Consider the following 6,041-nt stretch of genomic DNA (forward strand, 5'->3'; position numbering starts at 1 on the left):
TTGTAAAAAATTGACCGGGTAGAGGGTTATAGGCTGAGGAACTTTTTACTAGGACCACCTTTGCTTTAGTGGGTTGATCTAGGGATAAGTAAATCGACTTTCGATTAATCAACTTTTTGTATTGAAAAGTCGAATTTTGATCTTTGAGGAAATCGAGAAGTCGACTTTTCTTGATTGACTTTCGATTTTCTTCATAAATACTTGGTTTCTTATCACAAAACTCAAATTGCTGAAAAATACACATAACATAACTTAATATTATCTGTAGACAACAATTCGTATACAAAAATCAAATTTTTAGTCGATTTTGAATTAGAAAAAAGTAGAAAATAGATTTGAAAAAAATCGAAAAGTCTACTTTTTAGTCAAAGGCAAAATTGAAAAGTCTGAAAATCGACTATATGATCAGAGGAAAAAATCGAAAAGTCTAAAAGTCGATTTTGCTTTGAAATATATGGAAAGAAATATGGAGTGAGATTAGAAGTCTATAAATTGCATTCTGTTTCAGGCGCATATACATGACTCGTCAACTGCTACAAATTATGTATACATTACAATATTTTTCGTAATTTTTTAACGCGATTTCGATTTATTAAATTTTAATGAAATCTGACATGCAACCCCAATGGCCATACTTAGGGTTAAAATGTCTACCATATGATTACAATACCTTCTTGTAGCAACTGTAATAATTCATTTAATAAGCTTTCTGCAACTCTGAATTCTGTTTTAGCAAAGTCACAAACCTTCAATTATGAACATATGGCATTACCTGTCGTTGTTATGTATTTTTATTTGACATCGTTTATGTTCCCATTTGTAAAATAAAACTCAAATCGAATGTTTATTTTATTTATGTTAAAGTAATTCTTAAAAGTTTTATTATTGTTTTTGTATTTATTTTACTTTCTGTTTTATATTTTTATCATTCCAAATAATAGTTTAATTATAATTCCATTTTCATTAAATGCTCTAATATTTAGGTATTTGTTTTTTAGTGTAGTATTAATAATTTTAACTCTAACGTCTGTTTTCTTTTTATATTATTTATATTCAATGAATTTATTATTTATTAGTATTCAATTATTACTATAATAATTATTAAATTTCAAAAATGTATTTTTTTTTTAAATATAGAGAATTAAACTTCTAAGGGGGTTGGTTATATTTAATTGGAAGTGAAGATTTTTTTCTCTTAAATTTTTATAAATATTGCAGATCACATAGGTTATATATATGTATTTAGTGTTTTATTTTGAGAGAGAATTGTTTTCTATACAAAGGGTATTTTAAAAAGTTTCACAAATCCTAATGAAACATAACAATATTTACAGTTTTATTGGTATTCTTTTTTTTTAATATATTTTTTTAAGGCTGTTAAGTGTTTTCTTTTAGTAAAAAGAACTGAGATTTTTTTTTATTTTTTCTGTAATTCATAGGGGTTTGAAGTTAATTAGTATTCTGAGAATATATATTACAGCTTTTGTTATGAAGAATTATTTTAAATACAGTTTTGCATTTTTAATTTAATATTCTTACAATGTTGCTCGATAACATTTGAATTTCTAATTTGTTACTCTAAATGGTAATGCGTTATTTTTTTTTATAATTGGTCCTTATAATGCTACATTAAAACGTCATTATTTCAGATCTGGTTTATTTTTTTAAATTAAAATAACTAAATATTTCTATTTTTAAATATGTTTGGTTAAACGCAATTTATTATTTTTGGGGACTTAGAACATATTCTACTTGGAAGCCTAAAAGTATGCAACAATTTATAGCAGTGAGAAATGTGCTACATAACAAAGTAATTTTAGAGAGAGTAAGAGGGAGAGAGAGATGCACCATATTGCAAGGAAGTATACCTCACTTTTAATTAAAATTATGGGAAATTTTTTCAGAAATGAGTTCCTTTGTTTTCTTTCAGTTTCTTTCTTTACATATTTTTGTGATTGTGGAAGGGAGTCAATATTGGTTCTATAAAAGACACTCAAACTATTAAGGTTTATTTCAGACTACTTATCATTTGATTTATTGTTTTTTTGGTTTATCTTTATACTGCTGATACCAATATTTTTAAATGAGGCCATACAAAACTACAAAAACAACATTTGTCTGTCTGAGTATCTAAAAATAACCCAAGTGATGTTCATTCACAACAATCAAGCTCCGTGCGGCAGCACATACCCTTTAGCATACTCAACATCATCCTAACCACCACTATTATAATTTTTGCCATTCATTATTTCAAACAAAAGATTTGAGTATGTTTTTGTGTTAGAAATTGCCATAGACAACGTTTGCGGCTGTATGAGAGCGTATACCACACACAAAAAAGGAGCAAAAAGCTAATGACAATTAAGTCTTAACATGGTAAACAACTCTTGAATTGTGGAGGGCAACTAAACTATTTAGCCACCAATAGCCAGCCAGCAAGTGTGCTGAACAAAAGGCAAGATGAATGATTTCAAATGTCCTTAAGGCCAACACAACAAAAGAAAAAGGTTAAAAGAAAGGCAACATAAATTAAATACAGCTTCGAAATTAAGCCATTTTAGATTGGGGTTAATTTAAGTTAACTGTCAATCGATTGTTGGACATATTTTATGTATGGCAACATATACATATGTATTTGCGATATGACCTTCAAACTAAATTTATGGCATCTCAAATTTTTATATCAAAACATGATGGAGGTGACGTGTGAATAGTACAAAAATAGTTTTATCCTTTGCAAAAAGAAATGGGAACACTGAAATTGTTAAGTAGGGGGTTTAGTAGAATATTTAATGGGTTTCATATGTGAAATGAAGAATTTGAAAAAAAATCATTGCATACTTTCAGGCTTCATTATTTTTTTATAAAGTTTAGGTTACATTTTTAAGCTGAGCATATAAATCAAATATTTCTATTAAAAGGGGTTTGATGTAATATTTTATTTTTTTAGTTTCATGTTTAATCTACGTTTTCTTTTGTTTAGTTTTTCGTTTTCTGAGTTGGGTATTGTTATTAGGGTTAGAATTGTTTTGATCTTCTTTAATTTATGTTTTTGGTTTACTCACTAGATAGAAATAAATTAATTAAAATAATTGGAACAATTTGTACTAATTGATATTGATAATAATAATAATAATGATAACAATATATAATTAATTATTTGTTTTGGAATTTAAATAATAATTGTTAATTATTTTTTTATTGAATATTTTTGTTGCTATTTTTTCGATGAACAAAATATCTGCAGGCTAATTTATAGCAATTAATTATTTTTTATTTCACATTTTTTTGTTTAATTTAGTATTGCATTTTAATTCTCACATAATAGTTTTCAATTTTTTATTTCGAATACTGTTTAAAGCTACATTGGTTGTGTTTTGTTTTTCTAATTATTGTTGTAGGAGAACAGAAGAAACAATGAACTCTTCTATATGTATGAGCCAAACTATAATTGTTTTTTGTGTAGTCTCATCAGTTTATTTTTTCTTTTTTCCATTGGTAATAACGTTTATAATAGTTTTAAAACTCACATATGTACATATATGTGTATGCATATGAATGTGTTTTGGAGATTATTTGCTCTGGCATACAAACTGAGGATTTTGTGGAAATGTCCTGTTGCTATTTAATTTTGATTATTTATTGCACTTAATATTTGCATTGTAGGTTATATTTTTTTTTTTTTTTACATACACACACAAATGGCACGCACGGTGGTCCAATTACAGTGGATTCATCTTGAAAATGGACGTTGAATTCAAAATGGGTTATTAAGGAACAAATGTGATCAGAATCTTTCTGCGAAATCTGCCATATATAAAAAAAACGTTAAAGTGTACCAAACGCCTGATATTTAAATATCATCTATCATCATCTGTCATCTATTTTTTAAGTTTAAAAATTTTTATAGAATACACAACCATGTTGTCAGGGTATTATAGCTTTGTGCAGCCCCAAAGTGTACCGATCGTCATATCTCGAATAACTGAATCGATCTAGACATGTGTGTCCGTCCGTTTGTCCATTATAATTTGTAGAAACGATAATGGCTACAGTTATGGACCAATCGTCATGAAATTTTGCATATAGGATGGGTTCTGGCCAATGAATGAATGAAATGGGTTTCTAATCGCTCTAGAGGCCACAATTATGTCCCGAACACCAGGAAATTTTATACAGAGAGAAGGTTCTGGCCATGACAGTTTTGATCAATATGGGTCAATATTTAGCGGGTCAAATGGACCCAGTGGTTGACCATTAAATTGATACCACTTCTATCTACTATGCTGGGGGAGTTATACGTTAATATTTAAAGGTATTCTTTAGTATTACTATTACCCCACTTGAGGGCGGAAATGTCGCGCTGGTCGTTTTGAAATTTTACATGAACTTCCGGTTATGGTCAAGGGCGACCAGGGACGTACGCAGGGGGCGGCCCGGGGGGCCCGGGCCCCTCCCGAAATTAATTTTTTTCACAGTAAATTTATGTTTGCAACAGCGATTTTTTTCATTTTGTACTACCAGGCCCCCCCGAAATGAAATCCTGTGTACGTTGCTGAGGGCGACGCCTATAATTTTCGGTGATGTTGAAATGATATTTAGGGGCTATAATGAACCGGAAACTTTATTTTTGTCAGATTTTCTAGTCGCTCTAGACGTAATTATCACATCACATATTTTTACAAATATGACCAATTACTTAGAACGGCTGCTTAGATGATAATCGGTCAATATTCAGAGAGTTAAATCAACCCAAACCTAAAGTGAACAAATTTATATTTTATGGCTTAAATATTAGCCTCGGGAAACAAGATTTGGAAAATATGCCATGATTAGAAAGTGGAACTTTTGACCTATAATCGGTCAAGACAGTGCAAATATCGCTAAATATTGCCCTGACACGGAATATGGATCAGCACAAACTTAGACTTCAGTGGTAGTTGGTAGGGAATTCTGTATAATTCCCAATTTTCAAAATGTTCTTCTCCTAACGGTGCAATAATTAAAGAAAAAAGGCTATGGTTTCGATCCTAAATAAAATGAACACGAATAGTATGAACAGAAATAGGATCACAGAGTCTATCACAATTTCCCACCGTCTATTAGACCAAAAGGGATCGAAGGATCAATCGATTGGAAAGCTAGCTCTGAACTGACCGAGTGAAAGAACTGAAAAATGTCAGTAATTTATTAAAATTTTCTGATTTTTTTAAATATAGATGGAATAACCTGTCTTAATCCTTTTTTCCACAGACCCCGAGAGTGATGTAAGTCCACTGCCAAACAATAGATCTTAAAGAATCAACAAATTTTTGTCTAGGATTCCACATGCCCTTCCAGAAATGTCTTACCTTCTACTAACTTTGAAAAATATGAACAAATAATTATTCGATTACCTTGTCAAAATTATAACTTTGTTTTTGGCAACATCAGACCACTGTATTTGACCTGGTTATTGTTTTAATTGAATTTAGCTTTGTGTTCGCCATTATTTTACTGTTCACATTTTGTGGTAATATTCAATTCATGTTAATGGATTTTTTAATGTTATTTTCATTTTGGTTATTGCCCTAAGTGTTGTGTGGTAGCTGCTACCGGTCTTGTCGCTGCTGCTATTCTTGTTGTTATTGTTACTACCAGCTCCAGGTTTCATGGCATTTCATATCAGGTTGCATTGCAATGTCAGGGGAATTGTTGTTATTGTTGCTGTTGTTGTTGTTGTTAGCTTTTTTCATTATTGCATGCTTTTAGTTGTTATTATTGGCTGTTAATGTGTGTGTATGTATACATTTAATTGTTGCATATTTTTAGGTGCTTGTTCAAAATATTCACAACCATATTTTGTGTTTTTTTTTTGTTGTTTTATTTTCACATTCACATAATGGCGGAGGCTGTGTTTGGCTTGCTGCTGTTGCTGCTAATAGCTATTTCTCTGATTTGATTACTTGTTTCAGCTCTATAAATTTCAATTCAAAATTTGATTTTGCTTGAAGTGTTGTTGGTTTGCTGGCTGGCTCATAGCTTTCCAATGCTGTTTTATA

The 6,041-nt window shown here is 30.1% G+C and overlaps 1 protein-coding gene across 3 annotated transcripts in view; it reads left to right on the forward strand.

The window, feature by feature from the left end:
- LOC133337840 (small ribosomal subunit protein eS21) overlaps positions 1–6,041 on the forward strand; it is a 378,405-nt gene that overhangs the window by 235,264 nt on the left and 137,100 nt on the right. The gene's annotated exons all lie outside the window — the stretch shown is intronic.

Source organism: Musca vetustissima, unplaced genomic scaffold (genome assembly GCF_032173495.1).
Source record: "Musca vetustissima isolate MV318-11 ecotype Yass unplaced genomic scaffold, APGP_CSIRO_Mvet_v1 utg320, whole genome shotgun sequence".
NCBI lineage: Eukaryota > Metazoa > Arthropoda > Insecta > Diptera > Muscidae > Musca > Musca vetustissima.